Genomic DNA, 19,816 nt, shown 5'->3' with positions numbered 1-19,816 from the left:
TAAAAATGCAAGAAAAATCACACAGTGGGTGATTGAAGGAAATTAAGAAAATTGCAAACATTATAATAATACATACGACAGAAAATCCTGGTATTTATTTTTAATTGTTTGTTTCAAATTTTACAAAATTATAATTTAAAAAATAAACGTGCAAAATCATTAGCACTGGATTTATTTACACTCCAACTTCACAAGTTTATTTTCCTACCGATGTTATTGAAGTGGTGAGAGTTTTACTTTGGAATATTTAGGGGAAGGATATTAAAAATGCAGACTTTAAATTAAATATTAATAAATTCTTCAGCACACGCATCTCTATTTTAAACGCAAGCACACACGCTATGCCATTTTGACCGCAAATTATCAGGCATTTATTCTTTATGTTTTTGGCCATTTGTATAAAGTAATAAATGATCACAAAATATAACTTTTTTTCCATGGAAATAGGTTTTTATTTAGATACAAATGCAATTTTTAATAGGAGAAAACCAAAATTATACTTAGCCCCTTTTTTCCATACTTTTTCTGCCTCTATTTCAATTTTCTCCATTTAATATATATAAAACTTATTATTTTTAATATAAATATTTTTCCCTGAAAAAAATAATATTGGAAAAATAAGAAAATCTACATTTTACATATAGTTTATATTTGAAAAAAAATTATAAAAAGAAGCTTAAACATAACATTTTGAAAATTCATACCGTTTTTCATTCATTTTTATATCTATATTCAAAAAATATTTTCATTGTTTCTCATGATTTAAATTAATTGTTGACAGAATAAAATGAATTGTTGACAGAAATTTCAAGAAAATTTATTGGAGCTATTAAAAATACATTTTATATAACGATTTGTTACATTTATTACGAGCAAGAAGGTATTCGGTCAGAGTTTTTAGAGTATTCAGTATCTGCATTTAGTTTCGATTCTATATCATGATCATTTTCCAAAACTTCATAAATATATGATAAATCAGATCTATCAACATTTAGTCTATAAGTAGGAAGACTTGCGAGAAGATCTCTGAATCTGTGCTACTAACTGATATGCTCATAACAATAAAATAATCTAAATTACTAGCTCAAGTAGGGTTCAACTTGAACCCAACTCTCTTGAAAACTATTATACATTGTTTAGTGACTTCTCGTGTTCTAATCTTCTATCTCCCCCATGAAGGTATAAGAAGTAACGTTTAAACTTTTTACAAATTCCTAGAATTTGTAAGCAAAAGAGAAAGGATGTGGTCAAAATGACCCCATGCGTGTACTGACAGCTTAAAGAAGATATGTTTAATGGAGTCAAATACACATAAGAAATACACTTTAAGACACAACATCGCCTTCATTTAATTTTATATCTGTATTTAGCTTTATTGTTGCGAAGCATTTGATCAAATAACTTACAAAAGTGATTATTAAAACTCACAAGTAAAAGACAATAACTTTTTTTGGAAAAGAGATCTCTCACATTTATGTCATAAGCAACAATTTACTGATTATACTAATAAGCTGGCTCTGTTTCTTGCAAATTCTGACAGTAGACAAAAGTATTCTGAAACGTGGTCAATAAATTGTTTTTATAATCCCTGCATTACGAAATTATACTTCCCTTTTTGGAGGGGGGGGGTAAATCTATAATTAAATTTTTACTGTAATTATTCAATATTGCAATAGCAATGTAAATGAATTTAAGCTTTCGAAGAATATTTAATTAATATTTCTATTTAAAAACTGTTTAAATTTAATTTCTATTTTGAAAAGCATTTCTTAACTTCAAATATTGTATGATTATAACAATCCATGGATTATAAAAAGAGTTTTAAAAAATGTAAAAAAAAATATCATGAAGAAATTAGTCACTAAGTGAGGAGCTCCAAATATTCTCTGAAATTCCGTGATTAAAAGTGACACATTCACTCTATAGATTTAATAAGATAATCAAATGCTATAAATCATAAAACAAAATAATACTAACTGAGAAACAAAAGTAATATTTAAACGTTGTTAAAAGAAGATCTTGTATTGAATGTGCGAAGTTGCGAAGGTAGAATGAAAACATCAATTACCAGTCTTAATTTTTTTACTGAACTGATCAAATTATGATTCCTTTCTCCCACTTTTTTAAAATGCGTATAATTAATTCAGTAAATCTGGTTTATAAAAATTGTAGCGAATAAATTGAAGAGAACTCAGTATAATTATCAAGGTGATTTTTTGATACACCGAAAATGAAAGGAAATTGGAATAATAAAATATGCAAATGAATGATATTGGAATGATGGTATAGAATTTTTCTTAATACTGTAGGTACATCGCTATTGTCGCTCGTAACATCTGTAAGAAACAACAAGTTATGTAGCAATGGTGAAAGCAAGAATTGATTAGTGAATAAACATCAGAACACATGTTTTGACGTAGTATGAATTTATTGATTGTCAGTTCTGTTTTCTGTTTCGAACAATTGAAAATTTTTTATATTTGTAGTGTAAGCAAAATTTAAAATGTCTTTTCTCACAAATTCAGTATGAAACTCGAAACGACGTCAAATAAGGTTGTTTTTTTGTAAATAAGACTTTATATCTCATAATTTAATAAACTATTATTACTAAAATTGTTATCGGTTGAAATGAAAAAACTGTAACCGTAGCCATGACACTGATTAAAGATGAAAATGCGCTAGTTTCTCCCGTTAGGAAGTGAAATAACAATAATAATAATAATAAATATTATGCTTTTCCCTATATTCTTCACACATTGTGCAAAATATTTAATATGTTATAAAAAATACAACAGAAAGTAACGAGGCAGTCTCTTTATTTCATATATATAAATATATTACTCACTGAAATTATTTTATAGAAAGAGAAAACAAAGTTAATGAATCATGCAAATGGGAAATACTATTTTTTTTCATATTTTACGATTAAAACCCATCGTTTCTGTGTCATTCAAGGTTCATTATGCAAAGAAGAGCATTATAAAGGAATAATGACAACACAGAGAGGAAAGAGAAAAAAAAAGTTTTTATTAGAATGGAAAGTTATAATTACAGGTTTTCAAAGTGTTCATCTTCGCAGGCGACAACGCATTGCATTCGGGAGGTTGTGGACAACAATGCCGAACGTATAATACTCTTCTTTGCATATGCTTTACGGTGGCAATTTTCGTCACACGCTAATCGTTCCAACGCCATTTGTGGTTTTTCAATACGCTGATCAATTTGCGCAAGGAAAAAGTGGGTGTTGCCATTCGAAAATTTCGAAATTCTCTCACTGTAACTGTAACCGTGAGTTCTGCGTTGTTTAGAATCATCACAATCTCCAGCGCCCACCTTGAAACAACCATGTCTGAAATTTTGGTTCGATTGGTTGAGCGGATAGGCCGCTAGGGTTTCATATATAGGGGAAGTTTTTTTTTGACCACCCTATATACATTCTACAATGTTGCTTGATTTCAAATAATTTTTACTGTATTTCATAATATATTATTGAATTATATAATATTGCAGAATATTGTGAAATGTTGTGCTATTTGTGAATTTGACATACTAATATTGGTTAAACTTGATTTCTTGCAATTTCAAAATCTAAATTTCAATAAAGCAATGAATTCCAGAATAATGAAGAAGAAATAAACTAAGACAATGGTGCATTTATCACCATCAAGATGTTATAGGGTGTAGGATGAATGTGTTTCAAATATTGAGATAATGGGGTATCCAACATGACATTTGTATTCCGACTACATTTGAGAGCTATATATATTAGACTCTTAGCAGTCGTTAACTAGCCAGTTTACCTTTAAAATATTAGTTTCCTGTCTATAATATTTTTAATGGAGATGACAAGTATAAATTTAATGAAATTGAGATATAAGTGGTATTGAATTACTTTTTCCCTTACCAACATTACAAATAAAATATTATTAAAAACACATAATCATAAAAAATGGAACTAAATTTTTACATTTGCATAAGTTAATATATTGTGTGTACAGGGAAATTTGCAAAATGGCTTAGTCATTAATCATATTTATTTAAAGAATGATTTCATGTTTTTGAAAAATTAAATTAAATGTCATTAGAAAACCTAAAGCAATATTCTGATTTATAATTTAAATTTTTACACTCTTCTTTTTATAATAAGTGGATTAGCTTCAACATTTTTTTCTTTGCATTTTAAATGCCATGGGAAGTATTAAAAATGTCAATTTTCAAAAATATTAATTGTTCAAATGTAAATTTTCAAAATATTAATTGTTCAAATGTAAATTTTCAAAAATATTAATTGTTCAAATGTAAATTTTCAAAAATATTAATTGTTCAAATGTAAATTTTCAAAAAAATTAATTGTTCTTAGTACTTTTTTCTTAGGCCAAGTATCTAAAAGATAACAAATTTGAATTGCAATAATAAAAAAACAATAGAAACTAAAAACCAATCATCTGAAAGCTACAGTCTATAACTACTACATTTTACAAACTATACAACTAGAGATGATGCAAGAAAATATATTCCAGTCGTCAGAGTTCTTAAAAGGGAAAAAAAAATTGTTGCAATAAGCTTGAGTTGGGAAATCTATTTTAAAACATATCTAAGTTAAAATCTACTTAGAAGTTAAGACACTGAAATGTTTCTTCATAGGCAGGATTGCATATTACATCATTTTGGGCAATCGATATTTCACACGATATAAAATCAAAAAACCAAATTTATGCAATAATACTAATTTTTATAAATAGTGATCAAATGATGGTAATTGTATCCAAACAATCTTAAATCACATTATGTCGTTTATTGCTTGTAATTTAGCTTTAGATATTTTTATTTTTGATGCACATTACCTGCGTTCATACTTTATACTATTATCTGTGTTTATAGTATTTTCGTACTTCTCATGCAATTTATTTTTATAGTGATATCCATCACGACTGTTAAATAAAAGTTTACATTCTTTCATTCGAGTCGACATTCAAGAAAGTATTCTGTTTAATGCTAATCTATTGGAAGTGTTATCGGCTGCGAAATCCATGCGTTAAAACCAGAAAATGAAATTATTTCGTTTCATATAATTCTTAAATATCCTGATATTTGAAAATGTTTGATTTGTAAACAAGAGAAAATATCACTGTAATATTCAAAGTACTCTGATTTCTTTTCCGAATTTCAATAGGAAAGATTATTGCAGCAATTTGAAATCTGAATTGTTTGTTTTTTAAACAGAATAAAAAAAGTACGTCATTAAACTTTTCTTCAGATCAAAGAAAAAGGAAAAAATAAAATGATTTTTTCATTATGAAGCGAAAATTATTCCATCTACATTATTTAATGAGGATAGTATAGAAAAGCATTTACTGTCTCTGAAAAACTGGCTTTTGTTCAGTATTTATAGACGAAAAGAAGACTGTGTAATCTTATAGAAGATAATACCTTAGAGTAACTTCAAGAATTTCTAGAAAAAGAATAGCAAAACGCATATCTTTTGTCAGATAATGAGAGATTCTGGAGACCTAAAACAGATCATCTGAAAGTTTCTATCTCAGCGGATCAACAATTTGGAGAGTTATATCTCGGTTTTATTAATCAGGGATTGATCACAAAGTTTCTATATATCAGTTTACTTTCTTTTATACAAATTGCTAAGCTTATAGTTTTCATTCGCTTATATATTTCTTTCTAAACTTTTCTATTCCATAGTGAATACGAGAAGGCAGCAATCAATTATAAATCATTTTAGCTATGAAAAAATATTTCGCATGCCATTTTGAAGCAGAAAGATATGCATTAAGTAACAGCACAGAAACAGGGAATCACATTTCTGAATCGGAAGCTCAAATACAAGTTCAGAGCATAAAAATTCATTATTCCTCAGAAATTTTCTAAATTTAAAAGAAACCACAATTTGAAAAATATGGCATTCATAGTGTTTGAATAGCAAGGCAATTGACTAAGAAAAAATACAGAAATTTTTAAATATCAAATGGCTCTTCATTTGGTAATGAAAAAAGTGAAAAGGAAATTCCAATATAATTTTCTGTTAAAATACCACTGGCTCATTTTTTTCCAAAATTCAGACTGGAATTTATTTTACACTTTTTTGTAGTTTATGTCTAGTAATATTCAGAAAGAAGTAGTTCGTCAACCATGGGACAATTAGCTCTTCAGTACATGACCCATTTTTTTTAACATTAGTGCACAGGCTGGGTCATTTTGAACCAACGTTTACGGGCACTTAATCCTTATCTTTTTTACCATTTGTATAAAAATGAAATATTGTCAGATTACATTAATATTTTTCATACAAATGGGTTCTATGTAAAACACGAACGCGAGTTTTATTAAAAATTGAACTTAGCTCTTTTTTCTATAACTTTTTGAATTCATTTTCTTTTTTCCAGTCACATTTATATAAAATTTAATATTTTTAATCCTTAACTGGGGAGGTGAAAAGGACTTAACTGGGGAGGTGCGGTCTACGAGAACGCATTTCATTTAAACTCAAATTAAATTTTCTGATGAATGCATTAGTATAAAAAAAACTGCCAATATATTTTGCAGACATTTTTCTTGATATATAGATATGTTTTAGAAATTTTTTCAAAATATATTATCATTGAAAAAAGTAAATGCGTTGGAGCATACATTTTCTTCTCAAATTGCATGTTACAATAAATAATATTCTTGAAAAAACATATTACTTTTTACTTTTTAAATCATAATTAATTTTACAGTATATGAAGGTATATATAAGACAATATTATGTAAAATTCAACAATTATATGAAAAATAAAAAAATAAAAAATTGACAATGGGTAAAATTGACCCTTTTTTACGGCTTGTGTGACTTTCATAGCATGGTTTTCTTTGGCATTTTAAACTTACAGATTAAGAACTAGTATAAAAATCAACCTATAATGTTATATATATATATATATATATATATATATATATATATATATATATATATATATATATATATATATACAGATCTTGGTATAATAATATATTTTATAAATTTTTCAAAATACGTTATCACTAGAAATATTAATTATGTTTGAACATACAAATCTGAATGAGTTGAATGCGAACTTTCATCGAAAAACTCTTCTATAAAATTATCCTTATCACTAAAATCACTTTCTGCTTCATTTAAAAGTGTCTGGAGCACTGTTTCCTAATAGGATCAGTAAATTGGATGATATTTCGGGGCTGAAGTTTTAGCGCCATCTGCTAAGCCTTGTTTTTCACTGGGACACTTACAGGGAGGTGCGGTCTTAGAGACCACGCTTAAGGAAATAACTGAATTATTTAAAAAAAGCATCCACTACAATCGGTTGAAAAAGTGCACGCTTATTGAAGGTCACAAAACAGGAAGCTACAGCGTCAATCCATTCAATTGAGCTAAAAATAGAATAGGGGTGACCGAAAATCCATCACTTGCGGTCTCACTGACAGCACGTTCCCAGTTAAGGGTTAAAGTAAATCATTTTTGCACCTTGTCCTTAATCATCCGATAAAAAAAGAAATACATGGTTTCATTTCTAAAATTATTTCTTCTAACTGTCTCACGAATGTTAAAGAATGAAATTAGAAGAGCGATGATTATGCAGTGGGAGCATAGATGGATGATTTCGTGCAAAGGGCGCATAACGTGTAAATTTATACCTGACCCAAAAATTTTAAAAAGGGCATTTCATCCTATGGTAGTGAAAATTATATCGGTAATGGAATATTTCCTGAATACCTCTATAGATTGAATACTTCTGCAGATTCTACTGAATACTTCTACAGATTCTACTGAATACTTCTACAGGAAAAACGCAAGACAATATACGTATATGTGGGGAAATAGGCTCAGTCCAACTCTACGCAACAGAATGGGTCGAACTGAAAGAAATTAAACGAAGTGTTATAATGGAAAGTATTTTTTAAACAATATTACAATATCCTAAAAATTTAAAAAACATTAATAGAAATGATGGAAAATATCTCTAACCTTTTACCAACAATTTAAAGATTCTTTGAAATTTTGTTGACAGTTTTTTTTCTTATTCAAAAGCTGGATAGTTAATGAGCATAACAGCCAGCTACAATAATCACTGTTTATATGGCTTAATCCTATGGTAACGTAGTGACTGGTAATAATTAAAAATAAGCGGTCTCGTGAAGTTCCAGGAACTAACAGTTGCAAAGTTCTATAAATTCCTAGGGAACAATTTAGAAAATGCTCTGTAAGGTAGTAAGCAGGATGCAATATATAGTATTAATACTGACAGCGTTACATAGGCAAAATAAAATAGAAAAAAAATAGCTCCTATTACAAAACAGTAATTTTTTTATGGCAGAACTAGATTTGCATGATTTAAACCAAATTAACATAAGAGATAAAAACCAAAGAATATAATTATCATGTTGAAATTTTCCATCAACAGCTTAGATTTCAAATTAATACAAGAAATGAAACGCTGAAAGCATTTAAGATCACCTACTGATAATGCATTGGATATGTATCAAAATAAAATCAAAAAAAGATTTGTACAAACTCTTTTATATATGCACTCCTAATATCAAACATACTTCTAAGATTTAAAAAAAAAGTCTGCATGCTCGCAACACAGAAATTTCTCAAATAAATTGAAAGAAAAATTAAATTCCAAGTAAATGTTTCTTTTCAAAGCAGAAGAAAAAAAAATGAAATTTTAGATACCTCTTTAACAAAAGAAGTTTGTCCATGTGTAAGATTCGTAAGAAATGAAGAAAATAAATATTTATTAGTTAAAAAGACTTTATGGATTGTGTCAATAATTTTAACACTTGTATAAAATCTAGCAAAGACAATTTTCAAAATTTTAGAATCATTAGCATTGGATTTAAGACATTTCAGAAACCAAGAATCTATTTCAGGAACAATCGACGGGTAAACAATAAGAGAAAAACAATACTCAAGGTTTTCAGTGCATTCCTTGTCCAATTCTGTAAATTTGGTTGTTTCAAATGCAAATCAAATTAACGATATTCACTATTGCGTCGATATTTTTGAAGTTGAAAAATGCTAAATATTCAAGAAAATTCCGAAAGAAAACTTTGCAGAATTGTACATTACAACTGACTCTTTATTCCAGGAAAGAAATATCGTTCATGCGTTAAATAGAACGACATTAATCTGTTATAGGGATGAATCTGTTATAGCTCCATCCTTTGATTATTGCTTTTGAATAAAATTCAATTATCTTGATAAAGTTTTGCCTGCAGAGGCCTACATTCATTTAAATTCAGTGAGATATTGTGATTATAGTATCATTACTTTATTTTGGATAGAACAAATAATTTTTCTCAAGTCACTCTTATCTAGGACTTTGCATTCTTATGCAATCGATTTCATTGCTGAATAAAGGAATAAAAGAGTATAATTATGATGTTCCGCAGTCAATCAGAGATGGTTTCGAATGTATGTGTCTAAAAAAGGAATGAGTTTTAAAACAAATAATAGAGTACAACTACAGAATTACTTATCTACTACTACCACAAAAGATTAAAAAAAAAAAAAACTCATCAATGTAATTTTTTTGGAGATTCATCCAAATGTTATTTTAGAATAAAAATATTTAATCAATTTCTGGGTGCTGTAATTTTATTTCAAAACAAAAACAAAAAGCAGTTATGAGTTCATTAAACAATTTAATAACTGTGTATGAAAATAAACTAGAAACCAAAAGAAACAGAATTTTCAGGTGATTTTTGTATTAGTATATTTCATTAGTATTTATCATATGGAAAAAAAAAACAGCTTACACAAAAGAAACTTAACTTTGAGAAAGTTCAGGGTAGATATTTCCAAAATATCCATGAACTTTTAAATAATTTTAGTGAGCTTGCCTATACTGCTGAATGATCATTTTCAGCTATCAAATATTTAGAAAATCCGAACCTCCGAAATTATATTTGGAAAATTTAGCTTCCAAGGAAGCGCACAATCTGTACCAATATGAATGATCGTTCGTATTTTCAAGACATAGTATTATAAAATATAAAATTTTACTATTTAAATCAAATCATAATTGAGTTCATGTTAATAAAGACAATTGTTATAAAATATAATTTATTAAAAAAGAGTTGAAACTATTGTAAACATAAAACACAAAACGGCCAAAGAAGTAGCAGAATGACGTGAAAATTTAATAAATGAAATTGCCATATTCCAATTGAAATACACACATTTATGATATTTTAGAAACAATAAGGAAATAAAAAAATAAATTAAAAAAAAATAATTTTATATGCACTTTACTGCATTTTTTCAATATGAACAAATATGTTTAGAATGTTCCAAATATAAATTACTGACAAATATCATAACTCAACTTTGTTATTCTATTGTACTTGTCCTTCAGTCAAATTAGCGTATTTTTCCCCTCTGGATACAAGTTAACATCTTCAACACTTAAGTTGTATTTATTTTTATCACTTTTAACCTCAGTTCCTTTTGTAAAGAAGTAGGTTCGACTTAACATTCAGCTTAGTTTTTCATAAGAGTTACTTCAAACTGCTGTTGGTATATTACTTTTACTTACCTTTACTTTACTTTATATAATGAAAATGGTGATTATAGTTACATTCAACAATAAAGAAACAATAAAGAAAATTAGATACTGCATTATTAGTAAATTAGAAGAACATACAGAAAATTAGCTACGACAACGGCCACTCTTATATCTGCAAAACAAATGGCAGATATGACAACAATTTTGTAGAAAAGGGCTTCAAAAACTTGCCAAATTTTCACTTTCACATCTCTCTGTGATAATATATATATATATATATATATATATATATATATATATATATATATATATATATATATATATATATATATATATATATATATATATATATATATATATATATATATATATATATATAGCCAGTTTATGTATATCAAAGCATGCCCGCTGTAAGGTAAGTGGATTATGTTATATTTATATATTTGCGATTGAAGATGGCTTAAATATTTTACCAAAATAAAATCAGAGAAGAAATATCATTTTGTAAAAATAATATATGTAACAATATTTATTTCATTATACTACTGAGTTTTTAAAAATTATTTTTTCAATTTGTGACCGTTTTTCAGTTATTAAAAGACTGTTATCAAATTTTGATAGAAACCACTCTTTAGATTTTAACAAGTATTAAATCTAAATTGCTTCTTTCATGACGATGGCCATATGAACTATCGCTTTTCTCTAATTAATTATACCTAGTGGATAGAGTATATTTTTTTTCTTAAATTAAGTAATATAATGAAGCATCACATTATCAATATTGAAATGAAGTATATTTGAAGTAAAATCGACATCTACCCTTCATTCAATGACAATTTAATTGTTGTCATCAGAAATAATTAAACCATAGAAAAAATAAATTTTGTTTTACAAATGTGAATAAATTTTTGTTCTGTTTAAATAAATTTCTAATCTTCTTGAAATAATTGATATTATCTATATAATTTGATAACTAAAGAATACAATTGTTGGTGCTGGAAAAAATATGTTTAAATTATTAATTCCAGTTCTAGTAGTTACAGCGTTAAGTTCATAAAAGTAATGTCTTTTTAGTGTTTTTTATAGACACTTTAAAAGTATTATACTTAGTATCTCAAATGCTGGCAAACTGCTTCAATATTTTACAGAAGTTAAAAGAGAATTCTTGTAACTCTTGGGTGATAAAAAATATTTGGAAAGAAGCATTATTCGGACCAGAGCTTTTCGTGTAAAAATCACAATTAGTTTAGAAATTTTTTAAAGGTTTTCAGAAAAGAATTTGAAAATTCCTTGTATTTATTTTCTAAAGTATATTATACGACACTGGATAAAATCATAAAACTACAAATAGAGAAAATGATGATTTTCTCTTATAAATTATTGCTGTAACAAATGTACTATCATGAAAATATTCCTTGAAGCTCTGAAATTGTTAGAGTAAAGTAGTTCTTCCTTTCTAATAAATTTTTTCAGCGATAAAAATATTATCGTCTTTAAATTGTTATATATTTTCAAACAATAAATAATGTTTTTGTTGAGAAATATAGCTTGAAATTTTGAAAAATTCATATTTATGCTAAATCCAGTTTTAGATACATTTTATATGAAAGCAATTAAAGTTTTCTTCAAAATGTCTAATATATTTCTGAATGTGATGTAAATAAAGAAAAAAATTAAGCCGAAATCAGCTTGTGAGCATTTTGTTAGTATCAAAAACTACAATTAACTTTTAAAAAATTACAGGTTTTCGGTACCCATTTTTCTATTACCTGGGCTTATTAGACAGCGTCAAGAAAGTTTCTAATTTCGCTTTGATCAATCATAAGTCTTGTTCTTGAATAAAATAATAATACTAATAAAATAAAAATATATGCACTATTCTAAAATCTGTAATGTCATTTTCTTGAATGAGATTGAAGGCATCAGATATTATAGATAGTTTTAAAAAAATTTTCATGAAATTTGATTTTTTAAAATAAGCATAAATATTTATTTCCCTTAAACATGCAGTACTGAAATTATGAATAATATTACAGTATGAGAAATTCTTAACTCACAATATAAATGAGTTAAAATTAACTTATACTTAATGAGCAAAATTAATTAATACTTAACCATATTGTATTTATCTTACATTATAATATAAAATAGTATCAGACAGATTTCTGAAAGATTTCATCTCATTTTGAATTGGGGTTCAGATATTAAGCGACGCAATCCTTATTTAATTCACACTGTTACAAGTTGGAGATTTGTTAAACTTCTAAGATGCTTAAAATTTAAAATGCTTCTTTATGCTTCAAGGGGTAGATAATTAATTAGAGGACTTTCGTAATGCTATCTCTGAGATTTATACAAGTGTTGCATAAAGAGATTAGATAAAGCACTTTACAAACTATTTTTAACTATAATATACATCTGGTTCCAAAATAGCATCTGTGCTATTTAAGCATGTGTGAACATATACAAAGTACTTAATAAGATTTATTAGCAATTATTGTTTCTAAAATTATATTTCAAGATTTCGGTACAAATTTGCCATTTTTTTTTTCCTAAGACAAATTTATTATCAGTTATTCTAGGCTCTTTTGTCTGAACAAAGAGAGAGAAGTAGTTTCTCTTAATTATATATTATCTTGTAAATATTTTATAAACAAAATATTAAATCATTTATTTATTTTAATAGACAATAATTATATTCATGGATGTAATCAAAATCTTTTTTTTTATTTCAGTCTTTCCTGATATATTTTCAATAAAAGAGTATTTTTTCACGTAATGTAAAATCAAAATAATACATTTGTAATCATAAATGAATTGAGATTGTCTTTACGACGTAATAAATATTATTACAAGGTAAATCGTTTTGTATACATAAAAGTTACACGTTTTTATTATCACTTTCAAGACCAACTGGAATGGTCTCCCCAAAACGTTCTCGCATGCTCTCAATACAATTTAATCTCGTACAATCCGTTCTCGCGTATTTTTTTTTTTTTTTTTAATAATAAGGCAATCCTTGTTCACCACAAAGTACAGCACAAGGCTTACAGAAGTAAGTAGAAACAACTACATACATAGATAAAAACAGATAAAAATAAGGATAAAAACAACAGGAAAAATAAACAACAAGAATAATTAAAAATTGTAGCAGCAAAGGCAGAATGAGAAAAAAGCCATTTCGTGGTCGACCAAGACATGAAGCGGAGGTGTAAACTTAATATTACAGGCATCGGGATCCACAATAAAATCCCTTCTCCCTTCAGTATTGGCGTACAATAGCTGTGAAATATTAACCTTCGCCACAAAATTAGCATTTTACTGATTCTTTTGGCCATCTTAGGAGAGTTCTTTTAGGAATTAATCCCTGACAAGCGGTTAATAGTATCCAATAATGAATTCATGCTTCACACGTGTTTTTTCTAAGCGATTGAAACAACAAATTAACACCAAACTAGATTTGTAGTCGTAAAATACCATAGCAAATTTTATATATTTAAGTCATTGCATTTAAGAGATATCGCGGTTGCATGTTTTTGAAAGTGCAGATTGACAGATGGTCATCCCTTTGTTCTATTTAGCCCAAACTTTGACGTGTCTACTCTATACATGTTAAATCTGTATAACGAATTTTTATTTATCCAGTTGTTTTCGTCCGGACAGACAGACTTCTTCTGAAAGGGGAAAAAAATGGCTAACTCTAATAATGTTATATCATGTCTCTCATATTTCAATATAACACATTTAATAATTCTGAACATATAACACATTTAATAATTCTGAATTCAAAATGTTTGCATTCAACTTTTTTTATAACTCCGAAAATAATTCAGAAATAACGGTTAGCTAAAATTAATATTATCTCGGAACGTATTTCACAAAATACAAAGTTATCATAATTTTTAAGATAACTAGATATTTCGCAAGTCATTTTAATTTAACTTGAAATATATATATATATATATATATATATATATATATATATGATAGAGAGTACTTCCTTTTTTATTCTATTGATTACGAAGTATATTGAGAAAAAAAATGATTTCATTTTTTTTTTAAATCAGTAAAACACAAGTGATTGTAGGACACTAAGCATTGTTATTGAATTATTGAGGGAAAGTGATTCGGTGGTCTGTTTTAAATCTTTAAATAAATACTATTTCATATGAAAACGATTCCGTTATGAGATGAATAAAACTGGTGTTTCTATCTCTCTATTGACGCAACAATAAATTTTATTTCGGTCTCTAAGCAATGATATAAAAGAAAAAGTTTCTTTTGAGAAAAGTGAAACTTTCAGGTAGACTCTATATGCTGCATCTCAATGAGATATAAATATATATTCATTAAGTGAAAAAGACTTTGAAGATATTTTAAAGGGACATTATATCGAATGTATTTCCGTTTTAACAAAGAATTTCCCCCGCCGACAAAGATAAAAAAAAAGATAAGCATAAAAAAGAAAGATTTAAAAAGATTAACTGACGAAGATAAAAAAACTATAAATTAAATTATCATCCAGAGAGAAATATGGAATTTCCCGAACAATGATTATCTTTGAATTTTTATTTAACATTCATGCATTGAGGTATAATTTTTTTATGTAAGGCGAAAATAGTTTTATTTCATTTTAAATAGCGAAATGCGAAATTCTTGAAGAAATAGTGCGGAAGTGAAATTTCTAATTCTTTTGCGGAAATGCGTAATTTGAAGCACGTTTATCAATTTGTATCACATTTTTATTCTTTCGAATGTATCTTTATAAGGGATTTTGATATTTCTTAATGCATTTTGAATATGAACGAATTAGATTGATAAATTATGGTTATCAATATAGTGACTTCTAAATTTCAAATAAATGTTCTCATCCAATAAATATTAATAGTGAATGAATTGTACTGCGCGGTTATGTGCCTCAGACAGAAATTGTTTTCAAAACTGTTAGTGCAAATATTGGCATCCAGTTCATGAAGATATAATTTTAAACAGAATAAGGTATTGTAATATCAAATAAGAGCATCAAAGAAATGAAATTTAAATGATTTCTCGCCTTCGGCGTTCAGATTGTTTGATCAGATTATTAACTCTTTACACTGTTAAATATTAATGTTGAATGTATTTTTTTTTATATTTAATTTATTATTTGATGAATATAAATTAATTTACTACGTCGAAGAAAATTATAACGTATGGGAATTAAAAATTAGGAATAATAACTGAAATAATTTTTCCGGAATCAATATACAAAGAAGGCATTTTCCTTAGTCTTTATTTAAACATTGGCAAAAGCATGCACTTGAAAGTTTTGATAGATGATTATATATATATATATATATATATATATATATATATATATATATATATATATATATATATATATATATATATATATATATATATATATATATATAAATTTGAAACGATACAAAAATCTTTTTCGTGAGATTGTCGTAGGTAAATCATAGCAATTACCCATCTGGAAATAATTTATATATTTTAGTCCCTAATGAAAACTTGCTTGATGCTTGTTTCTTGATTTTTAGACATTCTTTCAATTCAGTTTTTTGATGAGGGTTATCTAGAAAATAATATTTTTCATCTTCATTAAATCAGCAAATTGCTAAGTGAAACTATAATTAATTAAATGAAATAGTCAGAAATTTCGTATAATGATTCGCTTATATTTGATTGTAGTTATTTGATAATCTATACTTATAATAAAGCTCAATGTGTGTGTGTGTGTGTTGGCGCTCTACAAGCCAGACCGTTTGACATACAGCTACCAAATTTGGTACATGTATACATTGGAGGTTGGGAATGTGCACCTGGGATTTCTTTTTTCGAATTTTAATTATTAATTAAAAACTAACTTTCCCGCCAAAAAAATCTTCCATTTTCCCCACCGCCAACTTTTCCGCCAAAAAATTCTTCCATTATCCCCAGCGCCAAACGAGAAAGGCTTCAGTTTTTTTTTTCTCCCAACAGTAATGAGGCTAGGGTTAACATTTTTCGGCGGATTATTTCAATCGGTTCTGTTTATTTTCTTAATGTTTGATGCATTTAAAATTAAACATTGTTCATGAATCAATCTTTCAGATTCATTCTGAAGTACTTTTGAATTAAAATAAAACAGAATAAAGGAAATTAAAAATTTCTAATCCGTATAGCGTTACCCCAACTGGCCAAGAAAAAATCACGTATTTGCGTTACGTAACCGGCGAAGAAAATTCACGCATGCGCATTCTGTTCTGATTGTTGCCATGACAACGTTATCAATGGATGATTTAAATTATTTTTGGGTTCGTTGCATGCTTTTGTAAGTAAATTGTATTTATGTTAGTTATATATTTTTTGTATATGCTTATAGTTTTAAGTACATCGTTTTTTAAGTAGTTTTTTTAAAACCTGTTTTCAACCGTTTATTTTAAACGATTCGTTTTATTTTCTTAGTGTTTGATGCATTTAAATTTAAACATTGTTAATTAATCGATCTGCTCATAATGAATCTAAGAAAATTTTGTTGACCAACTCTTGAGATATTAAATAAATTGAAAAAGATATTCTTTAGTGCCCATAAAGTTTAAACGCTGAGTGACTCTATTTTCAGTAATCAGATTATAAAAAAATGCTTTGTTTCAGTAAAAAATATTATTATATTAATTGAAGATAAATTCTTTCCACTTTAAATTAAAGCATAAATTCTACGGGGTCTAACAGAAAATGAGAGAGATACATATTACGTTATGACTGAAGGCCTTTATAATATTATGAGTGAATTATATGACTATCGAAATTTGAAGTTTTAAAATATTTTGATGAAGAATCTATTAAAGTAGGAATTGCGTAAAATATTTAATTATTAAAATTTAAACGAACATTAAAATTGGCGAACCAGCTGGTCGCCAAAGGCGGCTAGTATGTAATAAATGCGATTTGTGTACCCCATATGTTAATAATTTATATATAGAAAGATATGTATATCATATTTTCCGATTTTTTTAGTACTCGTTCTTTTCTACAGTCTTTAATTCAAATTATAAAAAGACTGCTACAGACAAGTACAATAAAAATATTATATTTTTATTGAGTAGGCTTATTGTTGAGTCACGTGTTGATTATCTTTTACTTAATAACAATTAATGAATCAAATGATTTACTACGTATAATCAATTATATTTCCACGAAATGCATATTCGTTGAATATTTCCTTGAGGATTTTCGTGAAAATTAGAACAACTTTAAATTATTGTTACGCTAATTATCAAACCTTCAGATGCCTCTATTGTTATTGCTTATATGATAAATCTGTGCGGATTTCTGATAATGCTTACCTGATGCTAAGATCGGAATTTATTAATGATTACTATATTAAAATACTTATTATATGAAACACTATATAAAACAATACTTAAATATATTTCTTCTAAAAATTATATGCTTAGAAATTTTATATCAATTTACATAAAAATTTATTTAAAAGGTATAATTGTATGATTTAAGAGTATAAAAATTATTTAAATAATATAACAGAACCATTTATATATATATATATATATATATATATATATATATATATATATATATATATCTGGTTTATATAGCTCAGTTTTTCATCTGTTGAATCTGCATAGGATGAAAGATGGATTTACAGTTACAATACACAAATTTGAGAAATGATCTCAGAGTCTCAACAAATAGCAAATAATATTGCACTGATTGTTTTGGAATTGAAATAATGGTGCAGAAGAGAGAATAAAGTATGTATTTTAAAACCAGCTGGAGAAGTCATCCAAAAACTATCTCGCATACACTTTAATAAAGGTGTTATACAAGAGAAAGCCTTGCATGGCATTCGCGTACAATAGTTACAAAATATTAGTTACGAAATTTTTACCACATAGCTCTTATTGTCTTGTAGTTATATTAACTTATATTCGAACAAGCGGGCAGACAGACTTCTGAATGGGTTTTGCCCAAAATTTGATGCAAATCTTCAAATTTTGAATAAAAATCTTATGTCAAATTTCATCCGTGCAGCTCAAAGTATTTTTGAGTTATTTTTATCACAGAAATGCATGCGGACATTTTAGTGAAAATGTGTTTTTTGAACATAAGTTAGTCTAAAATAAGGAGATTCGTGAATTTTTTGACGATTCCTATACTTTCATTTTACTACGTATACAACAACAGAAAAAATGCTAGTGACAAAATATAAATAATTACTCAAAATAGTAATAAATTCATACTTGCATTTTATGTTTGGAATTGATAATTAAGTAGAAAATATTCATAGTCAATAATAAAAAATAAAAAAAAAACACAACACTGAGGAGAGTGGAATCATTTATTTATAATTGGATTTGGAAATATGATTATACAACTAACTGAGAGGATTTTTGACTTCTCACTGATCAGTTTGGTTATCATTTCCTACATCCTCTTTTATGCGTAGGTGCTACATTTCTTCCTGTTCCAAAAAGGTGTAGAATTTGCATAATTTACACGTTTCTTGTTATGATCGGGTGTACTGGAGTAACTGAATCTAGTAATCGAAATTAGTAAGCCAAATAAATTTATCCTTTGAAAGATACAGCTTTTGGCTTTCTCAGCTAAAGAACGCTACCTATATGAAAAGTTTTTTAAGGAGCTATACGATCTTTGACAGCTAAAGCAGGCCTCCAAAGTTGGTTAAAAGTGATTCTCCCCCGAAAGAAAAAAAAAAACACATTAACTTTAATAGATTTTTTACCACAGTTTTATAAGACCTTATAATTATGAATTTTTAAGTGAGTGAAATAATTTTAATTAATTAAAATAAATGTGAAAAAATATGATATGTATAAATTATCGAAGCCAAAATTTGCCTGAGCTCTCAGTTTTTCGGAAAATAAACAACTTATATTGAAAAATATTACGCCAATTTACTCCCAAGAACATAATTTGATAATTATGCAAAGTGATAAATATTTTAAAATATTTAATGACGCTATTTTACTTTTTATGTTGTTAAAAATTGATAACGTTTTTAAAAAAAAACTTATTAACAAATTAGCAAGCGCTTGAAAAAAGCATACATAATAATAATAATTTTATTTTTCATGAATTTCTTTGTTATATGTGTATAAGCATATCTCTAAAATTTCATAATGGTACCATGACCCAATTTTGTTTATCCAGCGAGCAAACTCTGAAAATGTAATATTGAGAAAAATGACTTTAAAGTAAACGTTTCTGAGTGAAAAATCTAGTGGACTTCACACTTTTGATTTTTT

The sequence above is a fragment of the Argiope bruennichi genome, chromosome 2, assembly GCF_947563725.1.
Source record: "Argiope bruennichi chromosome 2, qqArgBrue1.1, whole genome shotgun sequence".
Classification (NCBI taxonomy): domain Eukaryota; kingdom Metazoa; phylum Arthropoda; class Arachnida; order Araneae; family Araneidae; genus Argiope; species Argiope bruennichi.
The sequence above is the reverse complement of the archived record's forward strand: the minus strand, read 5'-3'. Positions refer to the sequence as shown.